The 18,584-nt window shown below is 46.3% G+C and overlaps 1 long non-coding RNA gene across 9 annotated transcripts in view; it reads right to left on the bottom strand.

Moving 5' to 3' along the window:
• The window catches only part of LOC118586042, a 493,690-nt gene that overhangs the window by 10,022 nt on the left and 465,084 nt on the right, over positions 1-18,584 (bottom strand). For all 9 annotated transcript variants that reach the window (XR_004945273.1, XR_004945275.1, XR_004945272.1 and 6 more), the window contains 2 exons: positions 4,892-5,115; positions 2,581-2,760 (listed from right to left, as the gene is read on the bottom strand). This is a non-coding gene — a long non-coding RNA (uncharacterized LOC118586042). The remainder of the gene's footprint in view (positions 1-2,580; positions 2,761-4,891; positions 5,116-18,584) is intronic.

Below are 18,584 nucleotides of genomic sequence, written 5' to 3'. Positions count from 1 at the left end.
GGGGGGGAAGGGGCAGGGGAGACCCACATTACTGACAACATACGAATAAGGAATAAGCAAACTTTTTTTTTTGGTATGAGCAAACCTTTTAAACAATACAATAGTCTTGGAAATCCTAATATCACCCTGCAGCTCTCAGAGAATAATCAGCTATTGGAGGGAAATTTCTAAATAAACATTTTTGCCTCAAAAACAGGCTCAAGGCAATTTTTCCCCTTGAGTGAATGTTCTCCATTGTGCCTCCCTTGAAATAATAAATGTAGGGGGAAAAAAGCAAAGAAGTATTGTCATTATGTACTTTATCTTGTAACAGATGACCTCATAAAAATAGTATATCTGTTAAAGACAACACTCTTGCCTGGAGAGATGGCTCAGCCAATTATGACCACTGGCCACTCTTCCAGAGGACCCAGGTTCAGTTCCCAATACCTACATAGCAGCTCACACCTGTCTGTAACTCAAGTCCCAAGGGATCCAATGCTCTCTTGTGATTTCCATGGGCACCAGGCATGCACAAGGTATACAGACATGTGCAGACCAAACACCTAGACATACACACATATACACACCACCATCATCAACAACACCAACAATAAAACAACCCTAGCAGTACTTTACATGTAACAAAGAATTCACAGAGGGAAAATACTTTATTTTAGAGCAGTGAATACTGACGCTTAAAATGAGCAGCAAAGCTGGGCGTGGTGGTGCATGTCTTTAATCCCAGCACCTGGGGAGGCAGAGGCAGATCTCTGGGAGTTCGAGGCCAGCCTGGTCTACAGAGTGAGTTCCAGGACGGCCAGGGCTACATAGTGAAACCTTGTCTGGGAAACAAAACAAAAACAAAAACAAGACGACCTACCAAATGCTCTTGCATGTTAATGCCAAATTCGACCTTGTCATAAAGTCCTGGACAACATAAATACTTAGTCAGTTTCAATTCCTCAGAGCAAATGCACACATGTTAGAACAGCTACTACTTGGCTTTTGGTCACAAATTAGAACACAAAATTTTTAAAAGTAGTTCCTGGATGTAACATGAAATTAAGTGAGAATTATAATAATAATAATAATAATAATAATAATAATAATAATAATAATATTTTTTGAGACAGGGTTTCTCTGTGCAGTTTTGGTGCCTGTCCTGGAACTCACTTTGTAGACCAGGCTGGCCACAGATCCATCTGCCTCTGCCTCCCAAGTGCTGGGATTACAGGTGTGCACCACCACCGCCCAGCGTATAATTTTTTTTCTTTAAACTCGGAAGGCGGGTTGGGGGTTTAGCTCAGTGGTAGAGCGCTTGCCTAGCAAGTACAAGGCCCTGGGTTCGATCCTCAGCTAAAAAAAAAAAAAAAAAAAAGTTTAAACTTGGAAGGCTAAGGATGAGATTCTCTGGTGGAGGGGTTGTTTAATACCGGTGAGACCCTGGGTGTGAGTCTTCAGCCCTACAATACATTAGCAATGACAAACCAACTGGAGAGCTGGACCATTACTTTTGTGAAATGAAATCATAGACTTTCAACGGTGTTGTTGCTCTCATCCACCCTTAATTTTCTCACCTACCACCTGATCTGAAGAATCTGGACCCCTCCGCCCAACCTGTTGGGTGCTTGCTATGTGCTCACTCATGTGTGCCAGTGTTTAAGAGCACTTCTACACACACACCATCGAGCACTGGAGAAGCCAGTGTTAACTGGCATTTAAGGAAGCATTGGCTATATAATAAAACAGTGTCTTTGGTCTAAATATCCTGGAAGTGACAGCATCTTTACTCCCAGATCAAAGCCATCCTCCACTACATCATGAGTTCAAGGCCACCTTAGAATATATGAGAGCCTGTTTCACAAAATAAATAAAGAAGTAGATACGGGTCTTTTCCATATTGATTCTAAGTGCCCTCCTAAAAGATGAATTACAGAAATGTAGTAACTGTCACACCCAAATGATACAGAAGTGACAGAGAAGTGTTCTAAGCTGATCTGGAATGTGCATTTTGCTGTGACCTATTTTTACCATTTCATAATCACCACTGGCTTCCTGGAATGGAATGCACATAAATCTGTGTTCAGTAAGTTGTCGTGTGTGTGTGTGTGTGTGTGTGTGTGTGTGTGTGTGTGTGTGTGTGTATGTGTTTTGAAACAGAGTCTTTTATTTTGTAGTCCTGACTGTCCTGTTATTTGATATATAGACCAGGATGGCCTCGAACACCTGAGTGCTGGGATCAGAGGCGTGATAACCATGCCCAAATGGTTGTTTGGTTGTTTGTTATTTCTGAAACAGCATCTTGCGGTGTGGCTTGGGGTAACCTCCTGCCTCATCTTCCCTAGGGCTGAGACTACAGGCATATATCTCTGATTCATTTAACTGAATTTTAAAAGGAAACAGAAGGTAACTCAGGAACCATTTCTTTTCTTGTCTTTTTCTCAGAACAACCACAGAAGGAAATGCTCCAGATGCCACGCTAGCTGACCTTGCTGTGTTACCAAATGCAAGTTGCTAAGATCTTCCAGAGAGAATGTGGTTCTCCACTGTGTGAGTCACTAAAACCGTGGTACCCCCCATTGTCTGAGATGAACTCACATGGTCCTTCCAGTGTGGGAGCTCCTGGTAAGCTTCTCACAGGGCCCAGGGCTGACAAACAGGACCAGCAAATGGAAAATGAGGTCTTTCTTAGTTTTGCAAGAGATGTCTGAACTCTTAGACCAAAGCAACCAGTCAGATTCTTTTAAATGGGTCTTGAGGAGAATTTCTAGATTTAATCTGAAAAAGAAAAAAAAAGTTATAAGTCCTATATCCCCAAGTTAGCTTCTTCAGTTTTAAGATTCTTCTCTCAGAAGATATAAAGTCATTTTACATGCCTTTAATCCCAGCACTGGGGAGGCAAAGGATCTGAGTTCAAGGCTAGCCTGATCTACAGAGTCAGTTTCAGGACTGCCAGGGATACACAGAGAAACCCTGTCTCCCAAACCAAAATCCAAAAAAAGAGGTAATTTTTCATTTGCCTTTCTTCCTTCTGGGATGACCTTGAACTTGTTATGTAGCCAAGCACGACCTTGAACTTCAGAATGTCCTTCTTCCTCCTCTCAAGTGCTGGTTTACTCCAGACTGGAGATCCAGGATAGAGCTTCCTGTACTCTAGAAAAGCTTCCTCCCCCCACCCCCCTGCACTTTTCCTGGAACTCACTTGGTAGCCCAGGCTGGCCTCGAACTCACAGAGATCCACCGGCCTCTGCCTCCCGAGTGCTGGGATTAAAGGCATGCGCCACCACTGCCCAGCTAGAAAAGCATTTTACCAACTGAGCTGCACCCTCATTTTTCAGTTTTGTGCATAAACATCTGTGCAATGATACAAATATTTTGTTTAGTAGGTAGCGGAGCCAAACATTCTCTGATGGTGAAAACACACCAGCGTGCTGTGGTGTGGAGCACACAGTAAGACCTACAGATACATTTCCAGGCACAAAGTCTGAACTCCAGAGGCCCCACTAGCTGGAACCTGTTCAGACCTAGGCATCTCCCTGCCTGCTTGCTCAGTGTCATCACAGGTCAGAGACCATTAACCCTACATCAGCAGATATCTTGGAGCCCTGGAGTCCTTCAGGTACCAAATGCAAAACTACTTAAGTTATTCTTCCTGGAAATAAACTGTGCAGAAGAGAGACCTCTTGAAACCAGATGTAAAGTAACAAACTCCAAAAAAGTGCCTTGACAAGCTTCAAAACTCTCAGGAAGTGTACATTTGGAACATAGCAAGGTCATGGTGCTGATAGTATTTCTCCAGCTAATTTTCTTTCTTGAGTTGTTATAGCCAATAAACACTGACCTACGAATTTTCTTTAGTTGGCCCAGTCTCCTCTCAGTTGGGTTTGTAATTAGATGTCAAACAGGAGGGCTGTGGCCTTAGTTATCTCCCCTACCAGTGACAGGAGAGACTGTCCAAATAGCCCAGAGCCATGAGACACAGGATGACTGCCCATCCAAAAATGACTTCACTGTGTTGCTTCAACACTGCCCTGCTTGACTCCGGCTTCACTGTCAGATCTCCAGGATCGCAGAACCCTGACAACAGAGCTAAAAGAAGCCTGCAGGACCATGGCCGGCCCGGCCCGCACCGCGGCTGCCACTTGGGGACTCCTTTCAGATGTAACACTCGCTCTCTACCGAGCTGCCCCAAAATTTCTCTTAGTCATTACTTTTGCAGGGGTAATTTCTCTTCTAACTTGTCATTACTTTTTTTTGTCCAACTTTTGGGAAAATAATGATTTAATTCTGAAAAGTGTCTTCCAAGGGGCCTGAGATGAGAAATGGGTTAGGAGAAAGATGGCTATTTCTTATTCCTTGTCCTCCTCCTTCCTCTTCTTTTCTTTTGATAGAATTTGATGTATCCCAGGCTGTCCTGGAACTCACTCTGGGAGTGAGAAAGACATTTAGTTTCTGATCCTCCTGCCTCCTCATTTTACAGGTGTGCACCACTATGCTTTCAGTGGTGGAAGACTTGCCTAGCATGTAAAGGTCCTGGGTTCAACCCTTCACTGCATAAACCAGGTATGGTGGCACATGGCTGTAATGCCAGTACTCAGAAGGTGGGGGTAGGAGGTTCAGAAGCTCAAGGTTACTCTCAGCTACATAGTGAGTTCTAGGCCAACCTAGGCTCATGAGACCGTCTCAAAATCAAATGGAAATAATAAGAGTCCAGAGCTGAACAGAGAGAAGAAAGCAGGCAAGGGCTCAAGGTGCGAAGGTGTGGAAGTGTCCCTTCTAGGCTTGTCCCTGACGTGACTGTAGCAAGCTTGATGGCTTTCAGCTACAGACAGCCGCAGATCTGGGTGATGGGGTGGGGCAAACTGCAGGTTTCCAGTTGGGCTCTGGTCTTCATAGACCATGGGGGTACCTTTCAGCATCTGATGCTCTCTTCCTGCATCCAATGCTCACTCTTGCTCTTCCTCCTTGTCATCACACAGTCTCAGCAGAGCTGTTCTCTCCTCCACTTGCGTTTACGATTTCTGAACATACATGTCCTACAGTTTTTCTTGGCCCGGGTTCTTTTGTTTGAAATCCTGGATCCTTGGGGTTCACTGGACTTCCACTGACATCAGTATGCTTGCCTGTGTCTTCCTGTAGAGAAAACAATGCACGAGATGAAAGTGGTTTCCCCTGTGGATACATTGGAAGAATGTATGCACGTCAAGTTATTTAAGAACGAAATAGGAATCTGAAGGTCTTTTAAAGTGACTGCACTTTGGTGCCTCTGTCGCGGCCTCCTCCACCCATCCCACACTGCTAACAGCTGCCCTCACATGCTCACAATCATAAATCCAGAACCAACTTTAGTATTTATTTGCTTATTAGATTGATTAATTTATGTATTTTATGTATTTGAGTTTTCTATTTGCATGAATACCTGCATGACAGAAGAGGGCATCAGATTCCATTACAGATGGTTGTGAGCCACCATGTGGTTGCTGGGAATTGAACTCAGAACCTCTGGAAGAGCAGCCAGTACTCTTAACTCCTTTATCTCATACATTACATCCTGATTGCATTTTGCACCCCTCCTTCCCTTCCACTCCCTTCTCCCCCAGAGCCACCCCCCTTCCATTTCCCTTCTGAAAAGGTCAGGCCTCCCAGGAATATCAACCAAACATTGTATAAAAGGCTACAGTGAGCCTAAGCTCATGTCTCATACCAAGGCTGGATGAGACAACCCAGCAGGAGGAAAGGTTCCCAAAAGCAGACAAAAGAGTCAGAGACACCCCACTCCCACTGTTAGGAGTCCCACAAGAACACCCAGCTGCACAACCATAACATATGTGCAAGGACCTAGGTTAGACGGGTTCATGATTGCTGTAGAAGTAACATTAAACACCTACAATGACCTACATATGCTTTTGGGGTTTGAGAGAGAGAGAGAGAGAGAGAGAGAGAGAGAGAGAAAGAAAGAGAGAGAAGAGAGGGAGGGAGGGAGGGAGATTTTTATTTTATTTATTTTCAAGATATAGTTTTTTCTCTGTGTAGCCCTGGCTGTCCTGGAACTTGTTCTGCGCATCAGGCTGGCCTTGAACTCAGAGAGACCCACCTGCATCTGCATCCCAATTGCTAGGTAGGATTAAAGGCACCCAGCTTTATTTTTATTTTCATTTGTGTACACACACACACACACACACACACACACACACACACACACACACACGTGAAAACTGGTGTTCTACTAAGGGCAGAGGGCATCAGATTCTCCAGAGCTAAAGTTATTGACAGTTGTAAACTCCCTGACATGGGTACTGGGAACTGAACTCAGGTCCTCTGCAAGGACAGCAAGTGTTCTTAACTGCTGAGCCGTCTACCCCCAACGCAGACTTAGACTATAAGACATTATTCCTTTCAAGGTTGATGTATCCAATTGTTGATCATAAGGATTCAAGTTCAACAGACAGTCCCATCCCTTCTGTGAGGGCTGAGTTAGCTTATATAAAAGTTCAGATTCAGAACTGAATTCCTCTTTGCATTTATTTTCTCAGACTTGAATTTCGATCTGGGCCCTTTGATTGCGGCAAGCACTTGAATTAAGAGTCACCTTGCTAAACTGGACACTCTTCTCACTTCTGTGGTGCTGTGAACTACGTTGTCATAAAATCAATAGGAAAACCTCAGCTGTCATGGATCCTAAACAACTCCTAGCCACAGAAATAACACCAACCCGCATTTCTGAGTTGGAAAATGTGCTGTTTGGATGACAAGAGCAGATCTACCCAAATGGCTTTAAATTTCCTGATCTCTGTGAGTGCGGAGGCCTGCCCCCACTGGGAGACTGAGATCCTGGAATCCGCTTTGCTCCTGGTTAGAGACCAGGTGTTCCCTTTCTTCTTTCAGAAACAGCCATAGGGGCCAGCACAGCATATTGAGATGTGGGACTCAAAGCTATTTCTAAGCTCTTCTAAGTTGGCTTTCATAGAATTTATAACAGGATTTCAAATTAGGTATTTTTTTTTTCTTTCCTGCACCAATGAAAAATTCAGATTTGGATTTAAAAGTAGAATGTGGAAACTAAGTGCTGAACAGTTTCAAAGCCTGTCTGCACGGCCCCACTGCCAGGACACGGCAGTATTAAACCCTGCAACTCCGAAAACAAGGGCACATTTTTGAACTGTAAACAGCTACCAGTTGCCTCCGTGCCAACCTCACCATTCCGGAAGACGTGCTCAGCCTTGCTGCAGTTGGCTACACTAATGCTAGCATGCCATTCACAGGAGAGAAGAGGAACCCATATGACTGGACCTGTTAGCTTTGTTTTTATCTGTGACACACTACTTTCTTTCCACTCAGCTCAGTGACTTGTTTCATGGGAGCTCATTAAAAAAACCTGTTACTGGATGTACCCACCCTGGAGTACATTTGGAGACTTTGATTATGCAGGAAACATGTTAACTCATCCCCAAACTTTGCTAAGAAGGCATATGACCATGGCACACTACAAATCGGTTACACACTATAGGTAAAGATATTCTCTGTCACAGAGTCTGTGCGGCAAACAGCACAACTGTTCAGTGCCTGTATCAAACTACCCATGTAAGTAAGTAAATAAATACATACACCACCACATGGTGGTGGCAGCACATGCCTTTAATCCCAGCACTTGGGAGGCAGAGACAGGGGCATCTCTGTGAGTTCGAGGCTAGCTTGGTCCATAGAATGAGTTCTAGGACAGCCAGAGCTACACAGAAAAATCCTGTCTTGAACCACTGCCCACCCCCCCAAAAAAGAAAAGGGAGATCAGACATTCTCAAGCAAAGTGACACAGTATAGCATGCATGTGTGACACTTGTCATGTCTAAATTAAGGCCATCTGTACTTCTTACATTTGCCATCATTAAGATCTTCGGTCTGAGCATGAAGCAGTCTACTTGTGATTTGCTCAGCTTCCTGGAGTCAAAGTGTGCATGTTGTACCCACTTAGCTCTGGAAGGAAACCGAACTTGGGATTCTGTAAAAAGCCAGTATTTCAAAGCAGCCTCATTTTACACACTCTCAGAAGTCTCCAACTCACCAGGCAGTGGTGGCATACAACTTTAGTCCAAACACTTGGGAGGCACAGGCCTGAGCTCATTGAGAGATCAGAGTTCAAACTCAGAGATCTCTGAGTTTAAGGCCATCCTGGTCTACAGAGCGCATTCCAGAATAGCCTGAGCTACACAGAGAAACCCTGTCTCGAAAAACAGACAAACAAACGGGGAAAGGTCTCTGACTCATTCCCAGTAGTCTTTTGAGACAGGGACTCAGGCCTAGGCTGGCTTTGAACTTGTGCCTCCCAAGTACTAGGATTACAGACGTGCATTACTATGCCCAGTTTATACTGTGCTCTAATTCAAACCAATGCTTTGTGCGTGTCAGACAGGCACTCTATCAACCGAGTGAGACCCTCAATTCATTTGCTCTCTTGACCACTTTGCTGTAGGACTGTGGTCACTGCAGAGTTTATCTACTCTCACGGTTCATTGGTCTGAAGGGAACAGAAGGGACAAAGTCCACACAGGTACAAGTCACTATTTCAGATGAGTGTCACCAGTGGAAGGCAGGACGGAGCACATCATACCAGCTGCAACCGGGGACACTCTGATGTTTAGCTGTAAGTGGACACTTGATCAGTTAGTATTTCTTGCCACTGTAGGAAATGACTAAATCCTGTCCCAATCTGAGTGGGTGGGAAGAGGGGGGCTTGTAAAACTATCCCTGCTTCCCTAAATTTGATAGAGTGTTCCTCCATGCAGCCAAGGCTGACCTCAAATCTCCAACGTCTGAGCCTCTTGTCTCCAGCTCCCATCTCCTAAATTCCAAACCAGGGGTGTGAGCCAATACACTCAATGAAGAGAACATCCTAAATCCTCATAAGGGTCTGGTCACCCCCATATATATGCCTTCTGAGGTAGTTCCCTAAGCTTTCTCTTGGCTTAGTTTTCCAGACATATCTGAGTTTCCATTGATCTGTTTAAATAGCACAGGTGTACACCAGACAGGAGTCTTGTGCTACTAATTCTGGCACATTGTTTCTTCTATAATTCTTGTCCTCATCCAAGCAAGGCACTACAAGAGGCTAATTTCCAGCCCTGAAAATATACTTAATGTACAAAAATCATTACATCAGCAAAATATACATGAAGTTCCAAGGTTATAGATTTGAAATTCTCTGGTTCCATCCACCAGATGGGGGCCCAGGTACGACATTCCCCAAGGATACCAAGTTCTAGACTAATGGTATAGAGATTCTGCCCTTGGAGCACTCTGTCCTTGGGGATTCAAAAAGGGAAAGGTTTCAATGTTCACTTGCTAGAGTTACTACAGTTCATAAGAGTCCAGGATCTCCATCCACCTCTGTCTCTCTCTCTCTCTCTCTCTCTCTCTCTCTCTCTCTCTCTCTCCCTTTTGTACTCTTCTTGGTCACCAAGAAAATACATCTGAAAAGGAATTCTCCTCTAGACAGCTCACTAAGAGCAGAGGGAGCAGGACTTCTCTTCTGGGAAGTGTGAGCACTTGTTGGTCGTCTGGGTTAGGGGCGGGGTTTGGGAAATTCGACCTCTGCCTGCCCTTGCAAGTTGTGGGGTTGTAGATTGGCAGCCGCTCTGTGGAGGCAGGGCCAGGGATAGCAGGGGTCAGTGAGGTTGAGATGTATTCAAATGTAAATTTACACCTGAAAAGACAGAATGGAGTCACCCACTTGGGGGGTGATTTGAGTTTCTTGTGAATACACGCCCTGAGTGCTTCCTCGGAAAAGATGAAAGTTGCAGCAGAGGGAACAGTCTAGAAGTGACAGAGCAGGAAGAAAGGAGGGAGCAGAGACAGCTTTGATGAGCAGGAATGAGTTCAGCCACCGGTTGTAAATCTATTTCCAACTTTTCCTTTTCAAGGCAGTTTGGAGATACAATAGCATGGCGATAATTTCTGCCTTACTAAATATTTGGAGATTGTCTGTGAAATCAAGAATATTCAAATAAAGAGCCAGCCTATTTTTTCCTGGCATTTGAGTGGGTTTTCTTGCTGTGTAGTAGTCTCTTCTCTTTAATAACTGCTACCTGCCTTGCTGAGTGGAATCCCAAAGTACCAGTGAGTAAGTAACCAAGACAGAAGGGAAGGAGGAAAGAAAGAAAGAGAGAGAGAGAGAGAGAAAGAAAGAAAGGAAAAAACAAAAAAACAAAAAAACCACTTCTACATTCCACCACTGCCTTCAACCTCAAATGACGGTAAAAGGTTCATTCAGCCCCCAGGACCACACTGAGGCGTTAATTAGGCTGATGGAATCCATGGAAATGTATGGATTCAGCATAATCAAGTTTCCACCGCAGACTACCGTTGAGGAATACGTGAGCAGCTGGGAGAATAGACAGTACTGTTGGAGTTAAGTCATGCATGTAATTGAGTATATTTAACATAACCATTTTAATGACCAGTGATTAAAAGTGCATCTTACTTAAATGGTATATCCTCTGCAATTTGTTCATATCAACTCGATAATGTTCTCAGAAGGAAAAGGGGGATACAAATTTCTAAACAAGATTTTTTTTTTTTTTTTAAGTTTGGAAGAAAAAGGCAAGAAAATGAACTGAGAAGGGAATAGAAAGACTCTTCCATGCAAACACCTTTACCAGTGTGCTATAAATTAGTCACTGTTTTGGGCAATCTGTGCTCAGTTTAAACAAAGCACATAATATATAAATATTTTCCTTAAAGACACTTTCTCTGATGAAAACTCTAAGGTTCATCTGTATGTGCATGTATGTGCGCTGTCATTCCAGCTCCCACACATGACTTTTTTTCCCCTGATTTTAAGAGCTTCCCCTAGGAAGCTGGGAAGTTCACTCTTCTAATCCTTCCAACCTGTAGGGTTGGCTGATGTGATGCAGTTGCCTCTGGGAAGCAGGAGGATTCAGAAACAGAAGCACTCAGCTATGACTGTCCATAAGCAAACACAGTCCAGAAATCTGTAAAGTGGGGGGATGAACTGTTCAAACCACTCAGGGGTCTGAACCCTCAGCCCACGCGCTTAGAGGCAGAGTAGGCTCCCTCCCATTCATAGGGACCAGGCCTATAAATGCAGGCTTTGTGGGACCATGCACAAGCCAGCCTGGCTACTTTTGTTGTAAGTTCTCAGCTTTTGTGCTCAAAAAAACAAACCCACCAATGACTGTGCCCCAGGAAAGAATTGAAAGACAGGAGGATCCAGACATGCAGCTAGGAGTGTGTAAATCGTACGAAGAGCACACACCCATACAGGCGCCATTAAAAGTGGGAGGTTGGGAGGGCTGTTCAGCTCCCCAAAGTTGCTCTACAGAGCTCTTTTCCCTCTCTTCACTCCTACCCCCATCCCCATAGAGAGACAATCTATTCTCCTGTTGAAAAGCAAGGCCGCAGAGGGGCACATTGCTGTGAATGTCTGGGAGTTTTTACTAGCCTCAAAGGAGGGGCTAAGGGAAGTATGCAAACACGGAAAAGGAGATTGATGCATGTATTTGGGTTGCATCGGCTAAAATGAAAATGTTTATAGGGGAAAATAATTTGGGGTTTTTCCACCTCCAGGTACCGTGTCTTTTTTGGCTCGGAGGGACAGGTCCGGGATGCGCGAGTTCTGAGGCGCACTCTTGTCCTCAATGTGCAGTCTATAAATATGGCGGAAGAGCGCTGGCAGGCAGTCGGAGCGCAAGAATCTGAGCCTTGAAAGCATCTTTTCCTTCTGGCTATGGTGGCACTTAAGTGATAATGTGGGCAGTCAAGCTGGGAGATTTATATCTTTTGGAAAGTAGGGCAAGCCAGATGGTAATAGCGTCATTAACACACAAACTTGGGATGTGAGAGAGAAGCTTGAAATCAGGGAAGAGCTCAAGAGAACAAAGGGGGCCGCTGTGAAGAGCCCCCGCCTCTGCTGGCCAGTGCTAGGAGCCCCTTGGTACTAGGGTCTGCTCCTGTCCAGAACTGGATAATAAACAGTGGCTTTCCCCGATCTCCCGTTGTGACTTAGGACAGAGAAAACTTTTCCTGACAGGCAAATTCAAAAGTCATTCATGGGTAAACCTTCCTACTCTGAAGTGGCAGCAGTGGGCCTTTAATTCAAATGTGTGCCCCCCACCCCAGGATGATAAGCCCTGTAATGTTGACACTTTATGAAATCAAAGTTCTGCTTAGTGTATGTTTCAGACAAAAGTTCACTTCCCTCCCCTTATGTAAACACTGTATGCAAACAAGACAAGTTCAGAAGCAACTCCTTTTCTTTTCTTTCTTTCTTTCTTTTTTTTTTTTTTTTTCATTTTGGTGTTGGGGTTTGGTGCCAAGGTGTTGGGGGGCAGGCGGTGGCAAACCTGAGTTTTACTTTGGAAAACTTTGACGTTCAAGCCAAACTCTTACTGAGTAGATATGGTTTAGAAAGAACAAAGAACATACTAGGACAGTATTAGAATGGTACTACTAATAATGTGTTTATTCTAACTCTATCCACAGACGTTTGTGAACAGGAAGTGCAGTTGTAACTAACAAGACAGAAATTAGTAACTGTGTCGTCGTTTTTATTAATGCAGCGTGTGTGGGTATACATATACACACAATACGTTGCTAAAAAGAAGAGCAACGTTCTTGACACACTGAACGCGCCCTACACAGCTTCCGGAAACATCAAGCAAAGGTGACCAGGATCAAGCATTGATTGGCCTGAGTGATGACGCCTGTTAGCAACTAAAAGATGACGAGGTATAAACTAAAATCGAACGTTTCCCTTTTTCTCAATCAAAGCAAAGCCGAAAACAGCCCCCCTCCCTTAAAAATACCTCCAAACTGAAGCTCTTTAAAGACCTCGAGGACTTACGCTCAAGGCATTATTCAGAAAAATACTGAGCGGGGGCCGTTCGTCACAGGCAATTGTTAAAGGCTTTCAAAGAGCCGATCAAACGCGGCCAGAGTAATCTACATTGGAGTCCGGATGGTGGAGTTACGGCGTACACCTGCGGGGTGTTTGCTGTCTTTGCCCCTCGCAGAGCTACAAATCTTGATTAAAGCTCCCTGCCTAAGTTTCTCCCCAGTTTGGAAACAAGAGTTTCTTGGGACAGTTCGCTTTGACCAGAGAGCTATTGGGACGCTCTAGACAGAGCGGAGTGAAGCCATCGAGGTGGGGAGGGACAGGGGCGGTGAACAATTGGAAAGGTCTGTTTCTCAAATCGATTTTCCTGAACAGAACCTCCACCCAGATGTAGACAACCCAGTTAGAAGCCCTGATACGTGGCCTTGAGTTCTCGTGTCTCCAAAAATCCTTCACTGTCTTTGCCACAACTTTTTGTCGACCCTGAGTGTGGATAGCAAGCTCATTTCTTCGCTTTCTTTCCTCGGTTCCCACAGGTGTCCACCTTAGGGTCAGTCTCCACCCTCGGTCAGCACTTTTTCTAGTACAAACCTACATCTTTCTCCCCTCTAGGGTCGGTATCTAGTTTGAAACTTTCACTTTTGATTCATTTGTTTGAGATTACCTCCTCCCTCGCACTCCTTTTCTGGGTTGGCTAGGTTCCCATTGCCTTCACTCTGAGGGGCAAAAAAAAAAAAAAAAAAAAGCAAAGTTGTGAGAAAAGAAGGCGACGCGAGGGTCGGACAGTTGGAAGCGGGAGGGACGTCAGCGTCTGTCTGCAGTCACTAGCAAGTCCGCAAACCGTCTGCAATCGGTGTGTGACCCATTTGGGGGTGGGGTGGGGACTAACCGGCTGCCCGCGATGCCAAGATCAACACTCGGAGCGAATGTTATCAATAGACCAATTTTCTGCTCTTACTCGGGGCTTTTTTTGTCTCATTCCTAAGTGGAGAGTGTCTGAGCTGCGCAAGACGCAACTGTACGGAGGCGTCCGGAAAGAGAGGGCGCTAGAAGCGGGAGACGCAAATATGGAAATTAACTCATTAGGAAGGGGTGTGGTTAGCGCGAAGCCCCCTCCTCCATTCCTTCCTTTCTCCCTCGCTGCCACCGTCCTGCCTTGCTAAATATGAGATTACAAACAAACAAATAAAGCAGAAGCTGACTACGCAGCCCCAGATCAAACACGCTCCAGATAATTCTCTCCACTCAGCGCCGCGGCCAGCTCTGCCTCGCAGCGCCCGCCCCTGTCGCCACCGGTGGCTGCGGCGCTCCCTGCGCCATCTCAGGCCGCCTGGTACTGCATCTGGGCCGCCGCCACCTCTCGAAGGCGCAGCACGTGGTTACGACACCCGGCAGGGTGCACGTTTTAAACCATAAGACGCCAGCATCAGCCACTGTGGCGCCCTTCCTAGGGCGTCTGCTGACCTCGTGGTTCCTCTGCAAAGGCCGTGGGTGCTGGTGTGCTCTGGGGGGGAAAACAATCGAGCTAGAGAGGAATGTCCCCGAGTCTCTGGCCTGGGGCCTTTTTCTACGGAACTGTACTCCCAGAGCGAGATTGCGGTGTGTCAGGGCTCGGATGAGACAAAATTGGCACTAAGGCGGAGGCCTGCTTAGCATCAGAGCCCAATATTGAGATATTAACAAAGGACAAGATGTCCAAGAGTGAAAACTGGGGGTGGGAGGTGGACCGCCTGGGGTGCAACATTCTGTGTTTAAATAAAATCGCGCGGGGGGGGCAATTAAAATGAAACAAAGTGCAAAACTCGCCACCGTTTATGGTGATTTACACGCAGACACACGTCTCATGCAGTCCTGTATCTAGGTCCTCAATGCCAGACTCAGTCAGTGTAAGGCCTGAGGCAAAATGGTGCTTCTAACGGCTGCCCTTCCGGCGACCGGCCTCCCCGCCCCTGCTCCCACCCCGACGCTCCCGCAGCTGCGGGCCCCTTGGAGGAAGGCTGCGCAGTCCCCAGCCTCCCGCTGCCTGCAGGCCACCGAGCCTCAATGCGGGCATTGTCCGCCGCGGGTGGGGAGGCCAGCAGACCGACACACAAGAATAGCAATGTGCCCGATTCCTCTTAGGAGAAAGTTTCCAAATGCTCTCCTTGTGCTGAAATACTACTTTCTAAAAAGTGCTAGTGCGTGTTTCCGTGGGCAGATTCGTTTTTGAAAATCCTCTATTCCTCTCAATTCCTCAACCCTTTTCACTTACTTTAGGTTTTCAGAAAGGGAAAGAGTGGGCAGGAAAGTGAATGGCAGAGGGCGAAGGGGGCCAGAAACGTGAGCACGGTTGGCTGCGGTCACTGGGACGGTTCTGAAATACGGGCAGTTGTCATCCAGGTCGGGGACGCGGAGACAGCTGCTGGGTCTGCGCGGAGTGGGAGGGAGGGCCCCGGGCGCGTGTGCTTGGAAGCGTTTCGCACCTCCTGTTTATCTTAGAAAGGCGCGGAGGGGTGGGTGGGGAGCGAATTGTTCCTTTTCTCGACAGGCAGTACTAGTTGACTAAAATGGAGAGAGGCGGGCACACACAAAAACAAAACCTCTGCAGGCTCGGAGTCTCTCTCCCCTGACCCAAATTCCAAAGGCTGAGGCTTGCCACTTAGAAGACATTCAGAAGTCTGAAGACCCCAGCATCTGCGGTCTTCCTACCGAGGCAGGAGCAGTGGTGGATGCCGTTTGAATTGGGCCTTTGAGGACACCGAGGATGCCTTCCTTCCCAGAGTGGTCTTTCTCTTGAGAGAATCTCTGGATACTCTAAGCTCTTCCAGGTATTTGTGAAATAATGGCTCAGGTCGCTTGCCAAACTGTCTGGGACAAGTAAATTCCAAGACCCTCTAAAACCGATTCCCTTGGGAAAAAAGAAAGAAAGAAAGAAAAGAAAGAAAGAAAGAAAGAAAGAAAGAAAGAAAGAAAGAAAATCACAGCAAAACAAAATAAGACCCAAACTGACCAACCAACGAAACAAACAATTAAAAACCGAGGCTCCTGCTCTCCGTGTCCCACAGCCAAATTGACCGTAAGGGCGCCCAAAGGGTTGTGGCTGTTTGCAAGTCGTGTTAATTTGGTAAGCTGACTGGATGCCTTAATGATAAATCCCCAAAGTAAAGAGCCCGATACAAGCTCTAATTGCTACTGGGAACTTCAGGTGGTTGCTAGGCTCTGTGGACCACCGCCACCCCAGAAAGCCTCCAACAGTGTGTTTGGACGGTGGGCAGAGGGGTGGGGTGGAGTTTCCACAGCTAGCGGTGCCCACATCTGCTGGGACTTCCATATCGAAGCTGTTCATTTACCGGAGCCAACTTATGAAACCTCCACAATTAGATCTTCATTGTCCTTTCCCCATAATACTGTCTAGAAAGAAAAGGTCTTCTCGGTCGGGGCCAATCCAACGAAGCGTTTGACGTTATTAAATAATAAAGCGATTGTGATTTACATTGTTGTTGAGAAAAAAAGGCCAATTATCCACTGTTATGTTGCCATAAAGATCATATTAACTCGAATTAGTAATCAAACAATATGCGAGCGCTTAAAAAGTACAGCAGAACTGGGTGACAGCTACCACGACGTCTTCACTTCCACCAGCAAACCCACCCGCATCGTCAGCCTGAGCAAAAGAGGCCGACACCACAGGCCCGAAAGGAGGGAGGGAGCCGCGAGGTGGTGATTAACCGTGTCCAGTGTTAATTATTCTCAATTAATCCCAAACAGTGCAAACCTTTCCTGGTTCTCTGCAAGTTCCGGTGTTGGGGATGCTCTGGGGATTGCGCCTCCCTGGGAGGGAAGAGGCGCCTTGAGTACCTGCGGGCTGAGCAAAGGGGCTGGGATGCAGGTGCATTTGAGGATGCTGCGCGCGGCGCGCGCGGGAGTTTTGCTGCCTTCCGCACAGCCCCAGCTGCAACCCGAGGCAAACGCCAGACGTGGGTAAGGCCCACAGCATCCTTCCACCCCACCCCACCCCCCGTGAATCCTGCCTCTTCTCTACTCAAATCCCTCTCGCGCGCGCCCTCTGTTATTAGGTTTATAACTCGTTGCCCACTTAAATCTGTGCAGCCAACCAAGGAAATCTAAATAGGTTTGAGTCGCCCCTTGGGTACCGAATGGAGGCTTTAATAAGAAAGATTAATTGTGGGTGTGTACCGGCCGGAAGATACGTTAGCGCTTAAGCTGCGGCCGCTGTGGATGGGGAAGCCAGAATGCTCTTCTGGGTCTAGACTTTAAGTAGGCGCCACAGGCATACCCACTGTGAGGCCACGGGCAGTGGGCTTTGTCGTGCTCTCAGACATCTCTTCCTGTGAGTTTTAAAGAATTTGGCCTTTACTATCAATGCCTTCCAGAACCTCCGGATGCACTCTGGCTCCTCCTCTTAGCCATGCAGAGGTGAGCAAGGGGTCCTGTCTGGCCCCACCGAAGTGTTTAAGCGAATCATAAACAGGCTTTGCTGGGGAGAGCCGTTGGAAAGTTGATGTTTTTCTTGGCTAGAGGGATGTGTTTTAACTGTAAGTAAACAGGGAGTAAAAAAATTTTCCTCAGCACAAATGGGAACCATCTATTAGCCGGGCCACCTTGGTGTCACCCTCATATCGCAGGCTAGGGTAGTGCTGAAGGAAGAATCTGGCCTCCCCCTAAATGTTCAGATCCCAAACTGAAACCTGGCCAAGCAATGGGGCCAGAGCAGGATGTGTGAAGAAGGGCTTGACTGCAAAGTTCTTAGTAGCCTCTCACTCTTAAATAATCCCATTTTAAACTTGCTGCACCCAGGCCTAAGCTTACACCAGAGAGGGGTGAAAACTCTTCTAGCGTCTGCTCCTTGCCAGCAAGGGCAGCTTAAGGGTGGTCGCATTGCTGCCCAGAGTTTTAAAACAGTTGCCGCCTTTCCTGACCCCCTTCTCTTCCTCCCCACCCCTCTCCCCAGTAAAACCAATTCAAAAGGGGACAGGACATCGCTCAGCAAGATTAACGCGCCTTCATTTGTAGGATTAGCCCTCTCATGCCGCATAATAAAATACTAGAGGTCCTTTTACATTTAAACAAATACACGAAATTCATGCCTTCTCCTTTCCTGTTTGATCTCACAGGATGTGCAAGACCAGGGCTTGGAACCTAAGTAGTCTCAGAAAAACTTTTAACTTAGAGTTTTCAGATCCTAGCACATCTGGGCCTTATGAACATTGATATTGGGAGAAAGCAGAGAGATCCACTTACTTTTCATATCTACAGCTATAGATTTGAGTTTGAAACTCGCGATTAAAAGTCTGTTTGTTCCTCCCAGGGCTCATGGATTTCAATGCTGGCCATAGGAACCACAAAATGTTCATTAAAGGAACCTATGCAAGGCTACTGTATGGCCACTTTGTTGGTTCAGAACTATGGATGGGGGGAAAGTATGTAAGTGTGAGCCGATGTCACGCTGGCCACCAGTGTGTGGTCTATTGTGGGAAATGCTGCTTTTTGACTGAACAGAGGGCCCCTCCCCCTTTCCCAGCTCTACTGCACCTGCAGTGGATGAGGGAGCCCCTGCCATTCAGCCCATCGCAGATTGTTCAAACAGAAGACATCTCTGACAGCACTCAATTCATTACATTTCTTCCTGCTTTTCAAACCAACACACACACACAAAATGAGTATTGCCAGCCAGTGACAGCCAAAAAAAAAAAAAAAAAAAAATCTTAAAATACTTTATATGCAGCTAATTTAGAAGCTCACACAACTAACCATG

Source organism: Onychomys torridus, chromosome 6, assembly GCF_903995425.1.
Source record: "Onychomys torridus chromosome 6, mOncTor1.1, whole genome shotgun sequence".
NCBI classification, from domain to species: Eukaryota; Metazoa; Chordata; class Mammalia; order Rodentia; family Cricetidae; genus Onychomys; species Onychomys torridus.
Note: the sequence above shows the minus strand (reverse complement) of the source record. Positions and strands in the feature narration are given on the sequence as shown.